The 22,989-nt window shown below is 47.2% G+C and overlaps 1 long non-coding RNA gene and 1 pseudogene across 1 annotated transcript in view; both read left to right on the top strand.

The window, feature by feature from the left end:
• The window catches only part of LOC123382564, an 89,976-nt gene that overhangs the window by 29,258 nt on the left and 37,729 nt on the right, over positions 1-22,989 (top strand). The window contains exon 2 of the long non-coding RNA XR_006591125.1: positions 21,920-22,062. This is a non-coding gene — a long non-coding RNA (uncharacterized LOC123382564). The remainder of the gene's footprint in view (positions 1-21,919; positions 22,063-22,989) is intronic.
• LOC101099607 lies at positions 2,164-3,262 on the top strand (annotated as a pseudogene).

Here is a 22,989-nt window from a genome sequence, read left to right as displayed (position 1 = left end):
TCGAGCGGTGGCGTTTTGTCTGCGGTCTCCTTGCTCTCCCGGCCTGATTGTTTGCTGAGGGGGGGGGGGGGGGTGGGGGGTGGGGAGGGGGGAAACAATTAAATCTTCCATTCAATTATGGCCTGTTTGGGTCTGAAGAGCTGTTTAAAACCAGAGAGCCTTATCATATTAATGAGCACTGCTGCAAAGATGAATACCTGAGAAAGAGATTCCCTGGGGAACCGAGGAACAGCGCTGAGAATATTAGGATGTTATGATCTGCCCTTGATGGAAAACTACTGATAAAATGGCACATTACCCCCAGAGATAGGGACTTTTGTGTTAAATAGGCATGACAGTGAACATATATATTTCGCAGAGCCTGATAGACAGCACAAACTTGGATGAGACACACACACACACACACACACACACACACACACACACAGCCACAACTAATTATCTGCCTAATATCGTGGGGGACCCGGCGCTGGCGATGTCTATGGGGGAAGGGTCAGAATCGGGAAAGTGGGAGTAAGAGGGGCAGAGGGGTAAGCCGGCTCAGACTGGTCAAGGTCTGCTTGCGTCAAATTCAAGGGCAAAAGCAAAGTTCAAGCCCCCGAGTCAGGCTCTGTGCTGACAGCTCGGAGCCTGGAGCCCGCTTTGGATTCTGTGTCTCCCGCTCTCTCTGCCCCTCCCCCACGCATGCTCTGTCTGTCTGTCTCTCTCTCTCTCTCACAAATAGACATTTTTTAAAAACCCACTCATTAGCTCAAAATGGAATGTGGTCAGTGCTTCACAAGCATGGAATGACTGTGGAGAATGCAAGTTGATTGGTGTGATGTTTTAATTTGGGGGTATCTTGACCCGCGTTTCATCTGCCGTCATTCACTCGGTACAATTATTTTGATTTCTTCGTGACGGTGCCTTTATCAGTAGCTCGTTCCTGTTGATTGCTGCTTAGTACTTCACTGTAAGGACATACTACCATCTGTGTATCCGCTCACCTCTGAGTGCGCATTGGGGTTGTTTCCAGGGTTGAACTCTCACAAATGAGGCTGCTCGGAATATCCACGTGTACATCTTTGAAAGGACACGGGCTCTTACTTCTTTGGGGGAAATACTTGGGAGAGGAATGACTGGCTCGTATGGCAAGTGTATGTTTGACTTTTAAAGACACTGCCAAACTGGGGCGCCTGGGTGGCTCGGTCGGTTGGGCGTCCGACTTCGGCTCAGGTCGTGATCTCGCGGTCGGTGCGTTCGAGCCCCGCGTCGGGCTCTGTGCTGACTGCTTGCTCAGAGCCCGGAGCCTGTTTCGGATTCTGTGTCTCCCTCTCTCTGACCCTTCTCTGCTCATGCTCTGTCTCTGTCTCTCAAAGATGAATAAACGTTAAAAAAAATGTTTTTTTTTAAAGAAACTGCCAACTGCTTTCCAAAGCAGTTGTTCTGTTTCAGGTGCCTGCAAGCAGGGTATGCGAGTTCCAGGGGCTGAACATGTCCACTGGCATTGGCATTGGCAGTATTTTTTATGTTCACCAATGTAATAAGCATCTCTTCATGGCTTAATTTCTATTTTGTGAATGGCTAATGCTACTTAACACGTTTTCCTATTTATGCTTATTTCCTGTTTATCTTATATATACATCTGTTTATATTATATTATATTATATTATATTATATTATATTATATTATATATTATATACTATGTAATGATATTATATATTATAATATATATATATTTTGTATATATTTTGTTTATATTTAATTATATATTGTATTATATATTATATGTTATATATTATATATTTTATTATTATAATCCACTATATATAATATATGTATTATATAATATATATTATATTCAATATAAATTTATATTTATATACAAATAAATATACATGATATAAATATTACATATTTGGTTAGAAAAATATTTTCTCCTACTTCATGGCTTGTGGATTTTATTTTCACTTTTTTCTTAACGTTTATTTATTTTTGAGAGAGAGACAGAGTGAGATCAAGGGAGGTGCAGAGAGTGAGGGAGGTGCACAGAGAGAGGGAGGGAGGTGCAGAGAGAAAGTAAGGCACACAGAATCAGAGCTCCAGGCTCTGAGCTGACAGCACACAGCCCGAGGCAGAGCTCGAATGCACAGACGGCGAGATCATGACCTGAACCGAACCAACTGGGCCACCCAGGGGCCCCTTTCATTGGTGTCTTTTGAAGAGCAAAATGTTTCAGTTTGTATGAACTCCGATTTATCCATTTCCTTTTCTTTTAACGGATCATGCTTTTAGGGTCCTATCTAAGATATGGGGTGCAAAATTAAAAATATTTTGTCTTACGTTTCGTTCTAAAAACTTTACAGCTTTAGATTTTTTACGATATAACTTTCCATTTACCTATTTCTTTTTTAAATTCTCTTGGTGTTTCTCCGAGAAAACAGGAAATGGCAGATGACACCAGTGGGCCCCGGGGACCCTGGAATGGGAGGCCTCGGCGGCTTCCGCGGAGGCTTCCGTAGAGGCATCCTGGGCCGGGGCTGTGGCTGGGGTCAGGGCAGGGGCCGGGGCCAGGGCCTGGGACCTCGCGGAGGCAAGGCCGAGGACAAAGAGTCGATGCCCAACACCAAGCTGGGCCGTCTGGTCGAGGACGTGAATGTCAAGTCCCTGGAGGAGATCGATCTCTTCTCCCTGCCCATCAAGGAATCTGAGATCGTCGACTTTTTCCTGGGGGTGTCCCTCAAGGACGAGGTTTTGAAGATGATGCCTGTGCAAAACCAAACCCGCGCTGGCCAGCTGACCAGGTTGAAGTCATTTGCTGCCATTGGAGATGACAATGGGCACGTCGGTCTGGGTGTTAAGTGCTCCAAGGAGGTAGCCACTGCCATCCGTGGGGCCGTGATCCTGGCCAAGCTTTCCGTCTTCCCCGTGCGGTGAGGCTACTGGGGGATCAAGATTGGCAAGACCCCATGCTGTCCCGTGCAAGGTGACCGGCCACTGTGGCTCTGTCCTGGTGTGCCTCATCCCTGCCCCCGGAGGCACTGGCATTGCCTGAACCCCTGTGCCTGAGAAACTACTGATGTTGGCTGGTATTGACGATGTCTGCACCGCAGCCAGAGGGGGCTGTACTGCCCGCCCCCCCCAGGGAAACTTCACCAAAGCCACTTTGATACTGTTTCCAAGACCTACAGCTCTCTCACCCCTGATCTTCAGAAAGAGGCTGTTCACCAAGTCTCCCCATCGGGAAATCATACCAGAGTGTCCATGCAGAGGACCCAGGCTCCAGCTGTGGCCATCCCATAGGTTTGCACCGGAAAAACAAAGTGCATTAAAGCTTGTTTAAAAAAGATAATAATACGTAAAAGAATAAAATAAATTCTCTGGGCAATATTTGGTGGCTGTCAATGTACAAGCCTCGCACACTTTTTGTCCTACGTTTTCCTAAATAATTCGTACTTTGATGCTATTTTAAATGGTATTGCTTCTTTCATTTCAGTGTTATGATTGCTCATATAGAAATATGATGTATCGTCGTATATCGACCTTAGATTCCGCAATTTTTCACTTTTTAGATCTAGAAGCATCTTTTGTAGATTCCATTGGATTTTCCACATAGGCTATCATGTGGTCGGAGAATAAATACTATCATACCTTCTTTCTTTACAATCTGGATGCATTTTAATTCTTTTTTTTTCTCCCTGATTGCACCTGCTACAACCCAAAACCCAATGTGGTATGGAAATGATGAGAGAAGTTACCTTTGTCTGTTCCTCCTCTTAGAAGCAAAGTTTTTAGCCTTTTACCAGCAAGTAATCGATATCTGCAGGGTTTTTTGGGACCTGTTTTTATTTGATTGAGGAAGTTCCCTTCTATTCCTGTTGAGAGGTGTATTTTAAATGTAGAGTAGATACTGTTATTTTAATGCTTTTTTGCCTATTTAGATGTTCAGATGACTTTCTTTTTTTTTCTTTATTATACAGTGAATTGATCTTGATTGCCTTGCTAATGTTAAACCAAAATCGTACTATTGAGATCAACTTCACTTGCTCCTGAGGTCTTATTTTTATTTTTACATTTAATTTGCTAAAATTTGGCTTTGAATTTTTGCATCAGTGTTCATAAGGGACATTGGTACGTACTTTTCCTTTCCGGCAATATCCGTATCTGGTTTTGAAGTAAGTATAATACGACCCTCATTGAATGAGTCAGGAGGTAATCCCTCCTCCTCAATTTTCTAGAGGAGTTTGTGTTGCGTTGGAATTACTTCCTCCTTAAATGTTTGGTAGAATTTCCACTGCAGTAATCTGGGCCTGGAGTTTTCTTTGCGGGGAGGACTTAAACTACAAATTCCATTTCTTTCTTTTTTATGTTTTATTTATTTTTGAGAGAGAGAGAGAGACAGAGCGCGAGCAAGGGAGGGACAGAGAGAGGGAGACACAGAATCCAAAGCGGGCTCCAGGCTCTGAGCTGTCAGCGCAGAACCCGACGCGGGGCTCGAACCCACGAACCGTGAGGTCATGACCTGAAGCGAAGTCGGACGCTTAACCGACCGAGCCACCCAGGCACCCCTACAAATTCCGTGTCTATAATAGATACAGGTTTCTTCAGATTATCTGTTCTTGAGTACCTTTTGGAGAATTGGCCCTTGTTACCCACATTGCCGAAACTATTGACCTACCCTTTTATTATCTGTAGAACCTGGAATGATATCACCTCTTTCATTCATGGCGTGGATAATTTGTCTTCTCTCTCTCTCTCTCTCTCTCTCTCCCCTTCTTTCTTCTTTCCTCTGCTCTCTTCATCCTTCCTTCCCTCCTTCTTTCTTTCTCTCTCTGTCTTTGTATCTCTCTGAGTCTGTCTAGAGGTTTATCAATTATATTGATCCATCTTATTGTTTCGTTTATTTTCTCCATTGTTTTCCTGTTTTTTTTGTTCTTGTTTTTACTTTACCAATTTCCTCCTTGATCTGTATTATTTCCTTTCTTGCGTGCAACGTAGGTTTAATTCGCTCCTCTTTTTCCAGTTTCTTAAGGTAGAAGTTAAGGGTATTGATGTGAGATCTTTCTCCTCTTCTAAAATAGAAGTTTAATGCTATTAAGCTCCCTGTGAGTACCGTTTTTTTGTATCATCTTATATCTTCTGATATGTGTTTTTATTCTCATTCACTTCAATAATGCTTTGATTTCCTTTTTTTTCCCTTTTCTTTCCTTTTGTTGTTTCGTTTTGATTTTATTTGTTCGTTTATTTTTTGGAGTCCTAAGTAATTTAGAATGGTGTGGTTAGTTTCCAAATATTTGGGGAATTTTTTGAAGTTCTTTTAGCTGTGGATTTCTAACTTAGTCTCACTGTGGTCAGAGAACATGGTTTGTATCACTTGACTCCTTCTAAATTTATTAAGACCTGCTTTGTGGCCCATAATATGGTCTATTTTGTTGACTGTATTGTGTGCACTTAAAAAGAATGTGTATTCTGCTGTTATTGGGTGAAGCCTTCTGTAAATGTTAATTAGGTCGAGATGTTTGACCGTACTGTTCACGTTTTCTATATCCTTACTGTTCTTAGTTGTTTGTTCTATCAATTATGGAGAGAAGGGAATTGAACTATCTGCCTATAATTGTGGATTTGTATATTTCTCCTTGCAATTAGGTCAGCTTTTGTAATCATGTACTTTGAAGGTGTACTATTAAGGGCAAAAATATTTGCCCTGTGTCTTCTCAATGAATTGACCTCATGTATCACTATGCAATAAGTTTCTTTATCCACGATAATATTTTTTGCTCGAAATTTACTGCATAGATAAATATAGCTATGTTAACTTTCTGTGTTTATTTTTTTAATGTTTATTATATTTATTTTTAATGTTTTTTTTTAATTTTTGAGAGAGAGAGAGAGAGAGACAGAGCATGGGAAGGGTTAGAGAGAGAGGGAGACACAGAATCTGAAGCAGGCTCCAGGCTCCGAGCTGTCAGCACAGAGCCTGATGTGGGGCTCGAACCCACAAACCACAAGATCATGACCTGAGCCAAAGTCAGACGCTTAACCAAGCAAGCCACCCAGGTGCCCCTAGCTATGGTAGCTTTCTTCTGATCAACTTTCTCTTGATTTTACCATGTTATGTCACTTTTCCTTTTTATTTATGCCTTTTTTACTTAAAGTGAGTCTCTTGTAGGCAATTTACAGTTGGATCTGGCTCCCCCAAACCCAAATCTAATAATCTTTGTCTTTTAATCATATTTAGACCATTTACATTTAATGTGATCGTTGATAACTAGTTTAAACCCATCATGTCACCATTTTTTCTTTCTGTTTTTCCTATCTGTTCTTTACTTCCTTCTCCCTCTTTTTTTCTGTCCTCTTTGGGACAGAACTAAAAATTTTTTATGATTTGTTTTCATCTTCTTTGTTGTGCACATTCTTTTCAAGTGAACATAGGACATTTGCCATGACAGACAATAGTCTGGACCACAAAATAAGTAATCAATAAATTTACAAAGTGTCAAGTCATACAAGGTATGTTGCTAGAGTTTGATCTCTGATTATATTGGTATGTGTCTGTATAGTGCTATCTTAGAGCATCATAATTGGATTCCCGTGGTCCGTTCAATGCCATTAACATTTACGCATAGAGCAGATGCCTGGAGTCCCTTTGACCTAGATATAGAAATGGGAAACGACCAGAAGGCAGAGGGGATTAGGAAGGGTGACTGAAAGGAGACATTAGCAGATCTGGGTTTCTTTGATCCCCTGAAACACTAGTCCTGGAATGATTTTCTGCCAGTTAAGTATCAAGCTTTCAGGGAAGAATATAGAGCAGATTAGAACTAGATGGAAAAGCCAAAGGAAACATCATGATTCAAGTCTACAAAATCCCCACGGATATGAGAAGGATCGCTCGGATTGCCCACCAGACCCCTGAAAACTAGAACTATTTCTGCACTCTGCCTGTCTTTTAAATATAAATACTGCAAAATAATAAGTTAGAACAAATAAGAGGAGGCTTAGATTTCTATTTCACTCAGTATGAAGTTGCAGCTTTTTTGAATAAGTGGATGGATGAAAAGATGTCTTGCCAGGAAGAAATGCTAGCACAGATCCAAAGCCTAGACTCGACTGTGGAGTGACTGATGAAGTTAAGGGCGATTAATATATACAGATTCTGAGCTGGATGTCCACTGATGTGACCTAATGAGACAGCCCTGATGGAAAGACAGACCATGCTATTCCGTGCGTGATTTTGGAGCTCGTTCAGAAATCTTTGTGGCCAGTCTGCCTCAAGGGGAGGCGGATGTAACCCGTGAACACTTTTGATTTCGGTGACTAAATTAGGTTTAGTCGCTTAGTAGAAGCAAAGGAGATACAAATATCGCTCCTGGGAAGGTGGTAATACCACACGCCCCACTCCCTTGGCTTTATATAGACGACACTACTTGAAATAGGTGGGTGACATAACTGCCAAGCACAGAGACATGCCCACTCCTTTTGCCGGTGTCTTGGCTCTCTGTCCCGGCTCCTAAGAGGTCCAGAGCACGACAACAGGGAGGCAACCGCCTTTTGTGTGGCTGACAGCAAGAGGACACTTCATACAAGTCCTACGAGTTTCAGTTCGGTGGGGACCTACTCTCAGTAGCTTTGGATTCTTTTCCATAGTTCATTGCTTTCTAATCAGTCGCGCCCCTTGTCAGAAAGAGCTCCTCTTAGACTCCCAGAGTAGAACAAATCCATAAGTCAGACACAATGAAACGTTGTTATTGTTTTCTCTTTGTTTGTTTTTTTTCTCCTCCCCCCCCCCATCCGCACATCTCCGTTGGCTCAGAGAACAGACACGATGTAGTGTCCAGGATAGCACAAAACACATGTCTGGAAACATTTTTAACTACTGTTATGGACAAGCCTTGGGCCCAGAGAATTCTGCCCTTTCACTGCAGTCCGTTACCTTACTTATCTTAGAGCAAACTCTCGCGGATATTTTGTCAACCAGGCCTTCAGCCACACCGTAAAGACAGGCATCAGAGGCCGGTTGCGTAACATAGACATAGAAGCTATGGAACATAGGATTTCTGAGTCTGATACATGCAGCCTGTCTCCTCTCATTAGCATCCCTATTTCCAGATAAAACCGACTGGCCTACCAAAAAAAAAGTGTTGCTCAGCAAATTAATTATATAAACACAAACCCCAGGAGAATGATTAAACTACTTAGGAAAAAACCCAACTCTTCGTGCTCTCCAGAAGTGCTTTCTTCTTCTTATTCCTTTTTTAAAGTCATGCTTATCACAGACGTGTTACCTCCTCATTAAAGCAGGTCCCCTAAGGGTTTTTGTTGGACAATGTTGTGTTGACCCAACTGTAATTACCCTAGGCATTTGGAAGAAACAAAATTATATTTATTTTGAGACAGTCTGTCATCCATAGGCCCAGAATACTGATTTTCTTGAGTTGGTTTCGACATTATAGCCTCAACTTTTATGGAGAGATGCTATTGAGAAATAGCTTTATTATTTCCTGTCCAGGTTTTGTTCCAAGCATCATCTACTTATTCCTCATTGTCGCAGCGATGATCAATTTATTTTAGAATTAATTGATGGCAAAAACGTAGCTCCCCTAAGAGATTTATATGAAATGTCCTTAGCGACAATGGAAGGTATATAGCTGGCATGCTTTCCTTTTTGCCCTGTTCACAGGTAATTTGAAAACCAATTTCACAGCTAAACTTTCTAGCTAAGCAGGCCCTCCAGGTGATTCTGATTCATGCTGAAGTTTGAGAAAGCCGTGCTCCGCATTATTTCCAACGTATTGCTCTTCCTGGGGTAGTTTCTTTACTCCTCTTGGGGGAAATAACTTGGCAATTCAAATCTCGTGCACTCACGCCATTATTTTCTGATTCTCCATGCGATGGGATTGATGTCTGTGACCCCCTACAACGTGTACGTTAAAACCCTAGCCCTTGTGCTGGGGCCGTCTTTGGAGATGGGGCCTCTGAGGAAGTAACTAAGGTCCCCTGAGGTCCTAAGGCTGGAACCCCGATCTTGGAAGATTAGAATTAGTGTCATTTTTAGAACAGAACACAGAGAGCACACTGTCTTCTGCTCCCTTCCTCTGCCCTTCCCTCCCTCTCTCTGTCTTTCTCCCTTTCTCTCTGCGTATGCACAAAGAAGACATCACAGGACCACACTGTGAAATGGTGGTTACCGACAGGCTAAGAGAAGAAGCCTCAGGCTGCGACTTACCTTGAGGGCTCCTTGCTCTCGATCGCTCAGCCTCCAGAACCGTAAGAAATACATTGCTGTTGCTTACGTCTCTCAGTCTGTGCGTTTTTCGGTCCCGGCGGCCCGAGCTGATGACTGGCAGTACAGTACTTTAACTCCATTCCACCCTGGACATTAACAAGGTAAGTGTTAGCGTATGAGGGTTTTCTTTTTAGTTCAATTACTACCTTGCTGTTGAACCTGAGACCCATTTTTCCACCTCACTCCCCACAGTGATTTGCACGATATCCGAATGAGACAATAACTTTAATGAGCCTCCTCTCTTTCGAGTCTGCGGATTCTTCAGGGTTGGAGGAGAGTTTAGTAATCAGCCGGTGAGAAACGTTTTATTTTATAAATGAGAAAATGCAAGTCCAGAGAGCTCGTTGGTCTTAGGACCCAAATGAAAGCCAATATCCCTGGATCCTCAATCGTGATGATTGTTTCCGGAGGCCAACACATGGCACCAACTCCAAGTTCCTGATTGCCTGTAAGCCAGCTGGTTGGAATACAGCTCTCTTGATCCCCATTTTGTCATTCAGCGTAACTTGTCTTACGGGGAAAGCTAGCCACAGTGAAATTACACTCTGATTTATATTTTTCAAAGACACTGGAAGCCACACAGACTTACGTTCAAATTTGGCATTGCCCCATGCTAACAGCGTGACCAGGGCAAGTGCCTAACTTCTAACGAAGCTCAGTTTCTGATCCGTAATGGAGAGAACACGACACCCTTGTCATGAGCCGCTCGTGGGAAGTCAGTGGATCGTTCATATGGAACACCCAGCATAGTGTCGGGAATGTGCCATAGATGTAGGTTCTCTGGACTTTGTATATTCTTCTCCCATACGATCGACCACTTGCAAGGGGTAAATTTTTACTTGAGTTCCCAGCTGGCTTCCTTCTTTGCCATCAGTGTAGTTTTGAAGGCACTACCCGATAGGTCCCAGGAGAAGTAAAAGTAAGACGGAGAATACAAGACGGCCCCGCCAATGACCGTAGCAGATAAGAATGGCCAGTAGGGGACAATCACAGGGAGCAGGAAGGAGGGGAATTGACAGGCAGAATGGGAAACTTCTGGGCAACATGAACTCATATGGTGTCTGAAGGTCGGCAGCTTACATGGAAAAAGAACAGTCACAGGAAGATGAATTTCTCTGAAGTGATGGGCTCTAGGTACGCTTCATGAGCGAGATGAGACGGAGGGTTATTTGAGAAGCTGTCTGCAGCGTGCCTTAGACCTTCAATGAAGATGTCTCCAGAAAAACACGTGACCCATACATGCTAGGAGTAAAGCATGACAGTCACTGCTGCGTTTTTCCGAATTTACACAAATTGGAGCCACGTGCAAAATTTTAAGACTCACATTTGGTCGGAAGCACATCAATCTGTCATCTTGAGGAGATTCACAATTTCCCAGGAGAAAATGTAATTCTTGAACTTTTTGTTCATTTGCCAGGAGGATCTTTGAATTTTTTTTTCATGCAGGTTTTAATCACATTAGTAGGTGCCTATGTAAAAAAAAAAAAATCAGAGGTCAAAAGTTCTTTTTTTTTTTTTTTTAATTTTTTTTTTCAACGTTTATTTATTTTTGGGACAGAGAGAGACAGAGCATGAACGGGGGAGGGGCAGAGAGAGACGGAGACACAGAATCGGAAACAGGCTCCAGGCTCTGAGCCATCAGCCCAGAGCCTGACGCGGGGCTCGAACTCCCGGACCGCGAGATCGTGACCTGGCTGAAGTCGGACGCCTAACCGACTGCGCCACCCAGGCGCCCCAAAAGTTCTTTAGCGAAAAAGTAACCGCCTTCTCCTTCTGATCCCCATTCTCAGCCACAGAAGCTAGAACTTTCGAGTCCTTCTGTTTTTCTCTCGCTTCCAGATAACATGCTTATGGTAGTGTTTCATAATTTATTGTTTGTAAAGCATATATACTGATTGATAACGTAAAAGAGGAACTTACCCTACTCCCAGGGTCACGGTATTTACGCTACGTAGAATACAGCAAGAACCTCTTCAGTCCTGAATTTTTATATTCAGAATATTTTATATTCAGAATATTTATATGATTTGGATTTATATGATCTGAATTTTTATATTCAGAATATTGTATATTCAGAATATTTATATGATTTGGATTTATATGATCTGAATTTTTATATTCAGAATATTGTATATTCAGAATATTTATATGATTTGGATTTATATGATCTGAATTTTTATATTCAGAATATTTTATATTCAGAATATTTATATGATTTGGATTTTTTTCCCCGCGGTGATGCTCACAGTTTTATTTTATTTTATTCTATTCTATTCTATTCTATTCTATCCTATTCTATCCTATTATTATTTTGAGAGAGAGGGCACAAGCGAGCGAAGGACAGTGAGAGAGAGAGATGGGGAAAGAGAGAGAGAATCCCACAAGGGGCAGAGAGAGAGAAGCACCAAAGCGGGCCTGGTGCTCACCCGACGCAGGGTTTGAACTCACCCACCGCGAGATCATGACCCGAGCCGAAGTCTGATGCTTAACCGACTGAGCCATCCAGATGCCCCAGTGCTTACCATTTTAAATAGTATATTTAAACTTCTGATGCTTCTTAAATAAACATTAGCAGATGCCTGACTTCACGCCATCGAAGTGGAGTCTTTTACCCATGTTGGCCTTTTCACCGCTTCCTCTCCTTCCCGCCTCCCTGCCTCCATTCTCCCACCTGCCAGCTTAACATCACTTGTCTGAGATCAACACTGAAAACGCAGTCATGGTGTTCCACGACCCAAATGAGGGCTTGTTAACTTTTCCTATAGATTCATTCTAAAACTTGAAAAAACAATTCACCCTGACGTAACTATGTGAAATCTTTGGTCTACAGAGCCATGGTGGATACCAGGATTATATTGTCTTCTTGGGAATAATACCCACTCCAGAGAAAAGATTTCTAATGTGTAGATTGAGTAGAATTTCTCTCTCTTTTTTTTTTTTTTTGGATACTCTGTTAATGACTCAGAAACATTTCCATTTTATTTTGCTTTATATTTGGATCCTGAGTTTCTTTCCCCCAATTGGAGGTCCTTCCTTCCTTCCTTCCTTCCTTCCTTCCTTCCTTCCTTCCTTCTTCTCCTTTCTTCCTACTTTCCTTTCCTTCCTTCCCCCATCCCCCTCTCCCTCCCTCCCTCCCTCCCTCCCTCCCTCCCTCCTTCCCTCTTGTCTGCTGATAAAACAATACTGTGTCTTCCCCACGTCCTCAAAACTTGCACAGTCTGTCCACGATTCCACTTATAAAAGCACCCGGTTTCTTTACTGCAAACACACTTCCTGGATCCTCCCAAACTGCCTTTTCTATCTCAATCCAGCTGCTTCTCGGCTTCTGTCCCAGGACATCTCGCAGTTCTCCGTTCCGTTCCATAAGGACGGGCGTCGAGGGAAGGGTTAACGGCCTAGCTGTTCTGAGGACAAACCACTGTTCAGTGAAGTTCTTTGCCTCTGCTCCCTCTGTTTCTGCCCGCCTCTATTCTCCCAGACCTCTGGTCTAGAGTCTGTCCCAAGCTCTTCTCAGAAGACCAGCTTCTCCGCCATTATATCCCTTCCTTAGCCTATTCTGAGCTAAGGGCCTTCCCTTTTATCCATCAACACACCTTCATCGGGCTTTTGTCTTCTTGCGGTGTCTTGCGATCTCTCGACCACCAATGACAGTGACCCCCTCCCACGTTCCTTCCCTCTGTTTGAGCGGCCATTCTTTTTATTTCATTCGGATTCCTCTGGGGTTTCATGGGCAGACTTGGTGATGGCCAGTTTGTTCCCCTGACGAGGAGAAAGCAGAAGCCTTTGGCTTGTGTGGAGCAGAAGTGAACGAGCCCAGCAGATGAGAATCTGGTAGCATCCTGCTTCTTTCATGGATTCCGAGTTCTCTTGCTGTTTCTGTCTTGTCCCCAGGCCCCCACTGGCCACTTTTCTACTCACTTGGTCACGAAGCGGATGGAACAGGAAGGGAGAAAAACTTGGGGAACCCCGTCTTCCATGGTTGTTCTTATTCTGTCCTGTCTTCAAAGTTAACAGTCCACTGAGGACGGTGACTGATAAAAACCATGCCTGCCTTGCGAGAGTAGTGGAACATTTGTACTAATTTAGCCACTCAGTGACCCTTGAAAAAGCGGGTCTTTTTGTCGCTTTGCATGGCAATGCGTAGAGCGTGGGTTTAGAGACACCCAACAACAAGCGTCACCCAACGCTTGTTGTTATCACCCAACAACAAGCGTCAATGTATAGGAAGGTCATACACAGGAGGGAGAAGGGAGAGGTGGGCGGGCTGACCAGGGCTGCTTGGCTGTGCTGACTCCTGAGAATCACATGGAAGATTTGCCTGTGGTGGAGACACCAAGAGAACCGTAAAGAAGAGGTCCATAGTGAGAAATACAGGCGTCTCAGGTAGGGGTTTGTGTGGCTCCCTCCCATGAGCCTATTCAAAAACATAGGAGTCCATGCACAACAATAAATTCCAAGGTCCTGGGGCCACTGATTAGGTTTTGTTCTTTGGTCCCTTCCTGCCTCACTATGCCTTGTATTCCCTCTTGACAAAGTAAAGAGGGAACATCTTACAGGGAACAGAATAATTCAGGCTTTGGACACTTGACCTTTGTTAGCTGCCTCCATCTTGGGCAACTTACATACATTCTCTGTGCTTCAGGTCCCTCCTCTGTGGCACAAGAGATAGGGAGGAAATGTTGACAAATGGGGGGCAGATGCTCACCATTAAAAATGGCAGCCGTCACTCAAGAAGTGTCTTGTTAGAGGGGCGCCTGGGCGGCTCAGTCAGCTGAGCGTCTTACTCTTCATTTTGGTTCAGGTCACAATCCCAGGGTCGTTGGATTGAGCCCCACGTCAAGCTCTGTGCTGAGCATGGAGCCTGATTAAGATTCTCTCCCTCTTTCTCTCTCTGTCTCTGCCTCTCTTCCCCACTCATGCTCTCTCTCTCTAAAATAAAATAAAATAAAACAAAATAAAAATTAAATTAAAACATTAAAAAAAAGGATTTTGTTAGAGTAGGGGAAGAAAAATAAAGAGAAAAGAAAAACACTGTCTACATTCAAAGGGGGAAAAAAACGCTCTGCAAGATGCTCCACAGCTCAATTTTTAAGAGTGACCTTCTTGTCACCTCTGGCCTGCCTTTCCCCACTGGGTTTGGGAATCCGTGAGGCTGGGTTGGCTGTAGGCAGTAGATCGGAACTTGCCCTCTGGAATTCTCTTCTTGAGCCATTAGCTAGCGTGAGACGGTCTTTGTTCAGCCCTACCTTCAGGACGATGGAGTCACATCATGCCGACCGCCGGCCTTTCTGTCTCTCCCTCACGTGGCCCTCAGCCGTGGGAGGCATACGGGGGACAAAGCATGAGGAGGCGCTCATTCAGAGAGTCCCACCCTAGTCCAGGCCCATGTGGCCCTACTGGGGTCCCCAGATCCCCTCCTCATCAGCACACGCAAATATGACCCAGGATACTGACGTCGAACATCAGTGCACGGCGCTCACAAACACGCAGAACTGCCTGCATTACGATCCCACCTCTCGTTTTATTTTTTTTAAGCTTATTTATTTGTCTTAAGACAGAGAGAGGCAGAGAGAGAGAGAGAGAGAGAGAGAGAGAGCGCGCATGACTGGAGGAGGGGCACAGAGGGAGAGAGAGAATCCCATGCGTGGAGCGGAGCCCCACGTGGGGCTCCATCCAACAGCCCTGAGATCACGACCTGAACCGGAACCGAGAACCGGACGCTCAACTGACTGAGCCACCCAGGTGCCCTCAACCTCCCATTTTAGAGCTAGGTTTTTAATCCGGGCACGTACAATTAGCAGGTGACTTCCTGTGACCTCACGGAGAGCAAACTGCACAGCAGAGGAGGGAGGGCAATGGCATTCTTGCCCAGACGCCGTGTCACACGGAGTATCTGGAGGCTTCCTTGCGCCATTTTGTTTCCTCCTCACAAGCGGTCAGCCTGACCCTTCTGATCAGGAGCTCAGGTTTTAAGAAGTGATCCGGACCTTCGAGACCTCAGTTCACAGAGCCAGAGGCACAGATGGATGAGGAACCAGCCAGGGTCGCGAGGGCCTACCCGTGTGTTTGGTTGTGCCGGCCGGACCGATTTCCTGGGTCACATATTGGAAACTGGACCATTGAATGAGCCTGGGGAGCAGCAATTCTGGTTAGAGGGATGAGGGGAAATATCTCCCAACTTTGCCATTAAGGGACATCTGCTTTTGCAGACCGTGTGGTCCAGGATGGATGGCCTCTTTCCTACAGGACCGAGGCAAGCTCTACGTGCAAATCAGACATTTGTGTGCACAACTGTGTGTGCGTGTGTGTGTGTGTGTGTGAGAGAGAGAGAGAGAGGGAGGGAGGGAGGGAGGGAGGGAGGGACGGAGAGGTGAGTCATTAAAGAAGCAGTTCAGCTAAATAAAGGATCTCATTATGTGAGCTATTTTTATTCCTCGAATGTCTGCCTTCCTCTCCCCCCCTCCTTGAGGTTCCTACTGAAATCTGACAATCAGGGTTGAACTTCACTGTCAGCTTCCATTAGGCAAATCAAGCAGGAAAAAAGGGAGCGTGCGTCTGGCCTTGGCGGGGAGCTGAGTCAGCAGTGATAATCTGCTCGAGCTGGTGGGGGCCAGCTACCAAAGGCTTTAATTAGTCAGCCGAGGTGTTGTCGCCACCCCCCGCCCGCCCCCCTTCCTGTCCCCTCACCCGCCAGGCTCTGAGATGAGTCCCTTCCCCTGCCTTCTCTGCCTCTTAATTCCTGGGAACGCAGCTGGAACGGCGCATACCCAGGGCCGGGCCCCTTGAGCACGCTGCCCCTGTCAAGGGCATTTCCTCCCTGTCGAACTGATGCGCCCCGATGCACCTGCCCTGGCCGTCTCGCCCCCTCCCTCTCTTGGCTCACCCACTGTGAGCAAGCCTGGACCCCTCCTGGGAAAATGAGGCCAAAGCCTCATCAATTTCTTTCCCAGAGGACTCAAAAGCACCCCATCTCCCTCCCTGACCCAGCCTCCCTCTCGCCTTTATCACGCATGCAGCCATTCATTCAAAACAAGATCACCCTATGGGCTCAGGCTGGGTGGATTCGGAGAGGAGGTCTCTTGATCTAAAAAGAGATGTTCAATGTAAAGGGGACAGAGGGACACAAGACAGGTGGCTGTGGTCTAGAAAAATTAATTGGGGCAAATGGACCACAGCCAGCCAAAGTACAGGATGGAAGATATTATGCACAGTAAGGTTAAGAGCTCTGGGAGCTCCAGGAGTTCAGAGGATGACCCATTTCTAGAAAAGAATGCTTCAGGGAGTGTCCTTGGAGCTGGGTTTTAAAGGTTGAATATGGTATAGGGATCCTGGGGTGGCGTCTGACTCTTTTTTTAAAAAATATTTTTCAATGTTTACTTATTTTTGAGAGAAAGACAGAGTATAAGCTGTGTAGGGGCAGAGAGAGAGGGAGACACAGAATCTGAAGCAGGTTCTGTGCTGTCAGCACAGAGCCCGACGCGGGGCTCGAACTTACGGACCGCGAGACCATGACCTGAGCTGAAGTTGGACGCTCAACCGACCGAGCCACCCAGGCGCCCCAAGTGTACTTACTCTTGATCTTGGCTCAGGTGGTTCATGAGTTCAAGCCCCGCATCGGGCCCTGTGATGACAGTGAGGAGCCTGCTTGGGATTCTGTCTCTCCCTCTCTCTGCCCCTTCCCCTCTAACACTCTCTCTCAATAAATAAATAAATCAGCTTTCTAAAAAAAAAGTTTGAGTAAGATATAATCAAGTAAGAGAGGGGACCTGCTGGTCTCCAGTGGGTGGGGGTCCCTCGGGCATCATCTGAGAAGGCCCGCCACTCCATCCTGCCCTTCGGGACTCAGTCCTGCCTCCTGTTCCATGGACTGCTCCAGTGTCACAGCTGGACACTGCCATCATGGCTCTCGTCTCGCCACCCTTGCCCACGCTGAGTCACATGAGGGCTGCTACCACCACGGAGGCTAAACTGATGTCACTTCCGCATGCTTCTGGCAGCTTCTCCATGCCAGCTGTCCACACTGGGGTTGAGTACGGCCCTCTCTACGGGGTTGAGTACGGGCCTCTCTATGGGGTTGAGTACGGGCCTCTCTGTGGGGTTGAGTATGGCCTCCCTGTGGAGTTGAGTGTGGCCTCTCTGTGGGGTTGAGTATGGCCTCTCTGTGGAGTTGAGTATGGCCTCTCTGTGGGGTTGAGTATGGCCTCTCTGTGGGGTTGAGTGTGGCCTCTCTGTGGAGTTGAGTATGGCCTCTCTGTGGGGTTGAGTGTGGCCTCTCTGTGGAGTTGAGTATGGCCTCTCTGTGGGGTTGAGTATGGCCTCTCTATGGGGTTGAGTACGGGCCTCTGTGGGGTTGAGTATGGCCTCTCTATGGGGTTGAGTATGGCCTCTCTGTGGGGTTGAGTATGGCCTCTCTGTGGGGTTGAGTATGGCCTCTCTGTGGAGTTGAGTATGGCCTCTCTATGGGGTTGAGTATGGCCTCTCTATGGGGTTGAGTACGGGCCTCTGTGGGGTTGAGTATGGCCTCTCTGTGGGGTTGAGTATGGCCTCTCTGTGGAGTTGAGTATGGTCTCTCTATGGGGTTGAGTATGGGCCTCTCTGTGGAGTTGAGTATGGCCTCTCTGTGGGGTTGAGTATGGCCTCTCTGTGGGGTTGAGTATGGCCTCTCTGTGGGGTTGAGTATGGCCTCTCTGTGGGGTTGAGTATGGCCTCTCTGTGGAGTTGAGTATGGCCTCTCTATGGGGTTGAGTATGGCCTCTCTATGGGGTTGAGTACGGGCCTCTGTGGGGTTGAGTATGGCCTCTCTATGGGGTTGAGTATGGCCTCTCTGTGGGGTTGAGTATGGCCTCTCTGTGGAGTTGAGTATGGTCTCTCTATGGGGTTGAGTATGGGCCTCTCTGTGGGGTTGAGTATGGCCTCTCTGTGGGGTTGAGTATGGCCTCTCTGTGGGGTTGAGTATGGCCTCTCTGTGGGGTTGAGTATGGCCTCTCTGTGGGGTTGAGTATGGCCTCTCTGTGGAGTTGAGTATGGCCTCTCTGTGGGGTTGAATATGGCCTCTCTGTGGGGTTGAATATGGCCTCTCTGTGGGGTTGAGTGTGACCATGGCTAGGCCATGTCTTCTTTTAGCCATTGGCCCTTGATGGTTCTGTTTACTCAGTTTCTTGGAATACCAAGGTTTTCAGAGTCTGGCGGTCACTCTCTTTAGGATCTTGGATGGATTCCCTTAAGACGAGGCTCAAAGATGGTAAGTGTGGCACCAGCTTAAATGCTTCCACCTTGCTACCAACAACCGTCCACCCAGCTCTGTGCCCCATACCTAGTACCTTTATTATGTGGTCCAGGGGAGCAAGGGGGCCAGGGTGCGGCTCCCCAATGGGTTTGGGAATCTCAGTCTTGGGCGATCATCATCCCGTGGACTTCCCTCACACTGAGTCGATGACACCGTCAGACAAATAGCACCTCTGGTAGCCGGTCGCTTTGTCGGGCACTCTGGTTCTCACAATACGCCCTGCTCAGGGCTCCTGTCTCTGTGTTTAACTGAATCTAACTGAGCTAGAGGGTGACTCAATTCATCAGAGACCCATTCAGAGGCTGGATTGTCTTACTCCTCGTATGCTTTCTGGAAAACACACACACACACACACACACACACACACACGCACCCACACGTGCACATAAAACAAGGCTGCTATTTCCCCCTCTTGGCAATATTCAGATTTTCAAAGGCAACAGTCATTGTTTTCCAGTTCTGCCTCCTCAATCCCAAGCCACACATTCCAATTCCTGCTGGGTGAACTCATGAGCCCGTGCACGCAGGTGGGAGGGTGGGGTACCTCGACACCCCTCCGTTCTTCCAGATCTCTTCCCTATGGGGCCACGCTGCTGGCTTGTTCTCTGCGGGGCTCAGTCCCTGTCTCCAGAAGCTGGGGATACTGACCTAGCCCTGGAGTTCTTCTGGTCGCGAGCATTGAGATATATCATGGAGAGTTCCGGAAACCCAAAACTCTAACACCCGTGAGGCTTTGGTGTCCCATTATAAACTTGGCACTCTTCCGGAGGGAGGGTTCCTCCAAGAGATTTCGACCCCAGGAAACCAGGACCGTGCCTTTGAGTGGATTTTGACCCCGAGTTCGTCCTGTCACTAGCAATGCCGAGGGAAGAGCCCGGCCTTGGGCAGAATGCCATCCATGCTGCTGGCATCGATGTCCCTGTCCGTAAACTCGGGACAAGGGGGCCACCTTCCAGGGCGCTTCGTGAGGCGCTTCAAGGAAGAGATGTGTGAACACGCCTGGCACAGAGCAATTGAGTGACTGCCAGGCTGTACTGGAGAATGAGCTCCGTTCTCAGCAGCCCAACGACGAAGGGGAGGGAGAGGACAAAACCCCACATACAGCCCTGCCCGTGCTCCCCGAGTGACCGCTGAACCCAGGGCGCCAATCAGGCGAGCAAGGCTCTGGTAGATCTTTCGTCTCAAATAAGAGGCTGAGACATAAGGATGCCGTTATCACGCGGTGTTTCGTGGGTAAATATAACAGATCTCGATGAGCGTGTCTCCGAGGAGGACGCCCCAGCAGCACAGGCAGTGTAGATGAGGCAGTAGAAGCGGGTCACTCGATGCAGCCGCCTGCACCTGGGCCGAGGCGGCCAGACCTTCCCATTTGCTTTCCCTGCACGAGCCCAGATTTGGGCCGCCCCGGGCAAGCGTGCAGGGCCGGGGACAGAGGGGCCAGATGGGCTGGCGGGAGCGGGGGACGTTTGTACCCTTCTGTCCCATCCTCTGCTCTGGCTGCACAAAATGAGGGTGCATTACGGAGGCCCGCTGAGCCTTTGATTTCCCCCAGCGGCCAGCCCGACGACCACTTTCCTGGAAATGGAGTGTAGGTTTCAGCTGTTGGCAGAGGGGAGAAGGGTTCCACGTTCACCGGGCGCCGTGCCGCCGGTGGTCCGTCCCGTTCTCCCCTACCCTGTCCTCAGTTTCCCCAGCAGCCCCTTCAAAGGCTGCCCACCTCCCTCCGCAGGAAACTGACCAGGATCCGAAGCCTTCCAGTTAGAGATACTGCGTCTCACAGCACCTCAGTGGAAGAAAGTAGTCAGGGGGGCTACTGTATTTGTCCCACAAAGGCTGTGTATTTGTCCCACAATATACCTGCTCTCCATCCTTCCTCCCCTTCCCTCTTTCCCTTCCTCCCCCCTCCCCCCCTTTTTTTGTTGCAAAATGAAACAAAACAAAAACACAACCCAACAAAATCAGAAGACTTTTTCCCCCCTCTACCAACAAAGTGATCTCAAGAAAGCGACTCTTCTGGAATTGAAACGTGCGGAGGAAGCACCCGGGGGGATCTTGGTGAAATGCAGAGTCAGATTCAGTGCCTCTGGGGTCTGACCTCAGCTTCTGTGGCTCTTGCAAGCGCTCAGGTAACGCCGATGTTGCGTGAACCACCTGGTCCATGGACCAAACTTTGGAGGGGCAAGTGTCTAATGGCCAACACATCGGGTCACGCCCCCTCTCGAAACCTCAGGTGGCTCCCTGTGGCCTATGCAGTAAACTTGAGACTCTGGAAATCACACAGGAACTTTCAGCTTCTGGTCATTCATCCATTCATTCCTTCAGTTCTTCAGCAAATGTTCATCAAGTGCTTCCTAATGGCTAGAGCCCTACTGTTCCTTTCCAGATGCATCTCTTAACCACCCCCTTCCACGGCAGCTCGGAGCCTGGAAGCTGCTTCGGATTCTGTGTCTCCCTCTCTCTCTCTCTCTCTGCCCCTCCTCCGCCCACACTCGGTCTCAGTTAGTTTTGTGACATCAACTTTTACTTTGGAAAAGTTGAAGATTTACAGAAAAGTTATAAAGATAGCACCAGAGCGTTCCCAAGTTTTCCTATGTCCTCTAGAACTGTCACTCTATATTGGGATGGTACCTTGGTGGGAAGCCTGGGTGGCTCAGTCAGTTAAGCGACTGACTCTTGGTTTCAGCTCATGTCATTATCCCATGGATCGTGAGATTGAACCCCACGTCGGGCTCTGCACTGGCAGCACAGAGCCTGCTTGGGATTCTCTCCCTTCCTCTCTCTCTGCCCCTCCCTGTGCTCTCTCTTTCTCTCTCAAAATAAATAAACTTAAAAAAAAAAGATGCTAGTTTTTCCTAATTCATGAATGAATATTGCTACGTCGTGATGCCTTAAATTCTATGCTTTATTCAGATTTCCTTACTTTTTTTTTTTCATTTCTTTTCTTTAACATTTATTCATTCCTGAGAGTGAGAGAGACAGAGCATGAGCAGGGGAGGGGCAGAGAGAGAGGGAGACACAGAATCCGAAGCAGGCTCCAGGCTCGGAGCCGTCAGCCCAGAGCCCGACGCGGGGCTCGAACTCACGGGCTGCGAGATCATGACCTGAGCCGAAGTCAGACGCTCAACCGACTGAGCCACCCAGGCGCCCCAAGATTTCCTTACGTTTTGCCTAACGCCCTTTTCTTTCTTTGTTGCTTCAGGATCCCATCGTAATGATCAACCTTGATCACCTGTAGTTGACTATTTGCCGTCTTGGAGTCATGAGTCAGAATCCTTACCGCGCCTGGGGGTTGTAGGCACACAGAAGTCACATTTCACCCCTTCCAACCGCAGATCCCAACATCCGTGCTTTGCTTCCTGCCCCACAGGGAACGTCGGTGACTGAAAACTTGCCACCGCTCCAGAAGGAAGACTCCTGTTGGCGATTCCCTCTCACTCCGGCTCTGACCGACCCTGGTGCCTCCTCTTGTGGCCCCTGTGTGACGTGACGTCCCCCCTCCTCTTGGGAATGGTAAGTGGTAAACTCTTCTCTCAAGGTAGTCGTCTCCGTGTCTGTCGTCTTATCATACCTGATGAGAGCGAACCCCAGGTACGTTTCAAAATGATTGGTGTGGCAAGCTGGGCGGCTCGGTGACGGACCGTGATGACGTGCCTCTCCACTGCTCTTGGCTTACTAATCGAATTCAAAGGATGGCATGCATGGCCTGGAAAGGCACCATGGGCTGTTGACCCGCTTACACTCAGCTGCCACTGCCTTCTGCTCAGCTCTACCTTGGTTTGCTGCCCCAAGTAATTGTGGGACCTGAAGGAGAAATCTCTACGTAGCTTGGGGTAGCCGTGTCTGGATGACAGTCCCCAGTTTACATATCCCACGGATGCTTAAGACGTGTCTAGTGTCTGGGCAAAGGGCGCAGGGGACACCAAGGGTAATTGGCTAACTTACAAGGCTAAGGCTGGAAAGGCTTCCTAAAGGTTAAGGGGGGTGAATGTGACCTATAGTCTGAGCAGCACCTAGGCCCCCCCATGGAAATTCTAGAGGCTGGGCTTTGTGTCTACTCTTTTTCAAACTGTCTTAGGTTAGCGTCTCCCCTCCCCATCCTCCTTATTGGGGTTGCCTCACACATCTGTAATTTAGAGGGCTTTGGGGGTCACATTCTGTGTTCCATCCTGGGATCCCCCGAATTCCTACCTGACTCCTTTTATTTGCCCGCATGAAGCTTCGCCCTTTGTGTTGTAAAGCTCTACGGCTTTTAGCCAATATCGAGCGTGTGTCATGTATCTGCCATCACAGGATCACACAGGTTGCTTTGGCCACCTTCCAAAACCCCACGTGCCTCCTCTCTTCAGCCCCCACTCCCTTCCCCGAATCCCGTGGCAACCACTGATCTGTCTGCAATCTCTATAGTTTGGTCTATTCTAGAACATCGTAGGGAGGGCA

The sequence above is a fragment of the Felis catus genome, chromosome E3, assembly GCF_018350175.1.
Source record: "Felis catus isolate Fca126 chromosome E3, F.catus_Fca126_mat1.0, whole genome shotgun sequence".
NCBI lineage: Eukaryota > Metazoa > Chordata > Mammalia > Carnivora > Felidae > Felis > Felis catus.
The sequence above is the reverse complement of the archived record's forward strand: the minus strand, read 5'-3'. Positions and strand labels throughout refer to the sequence as shown.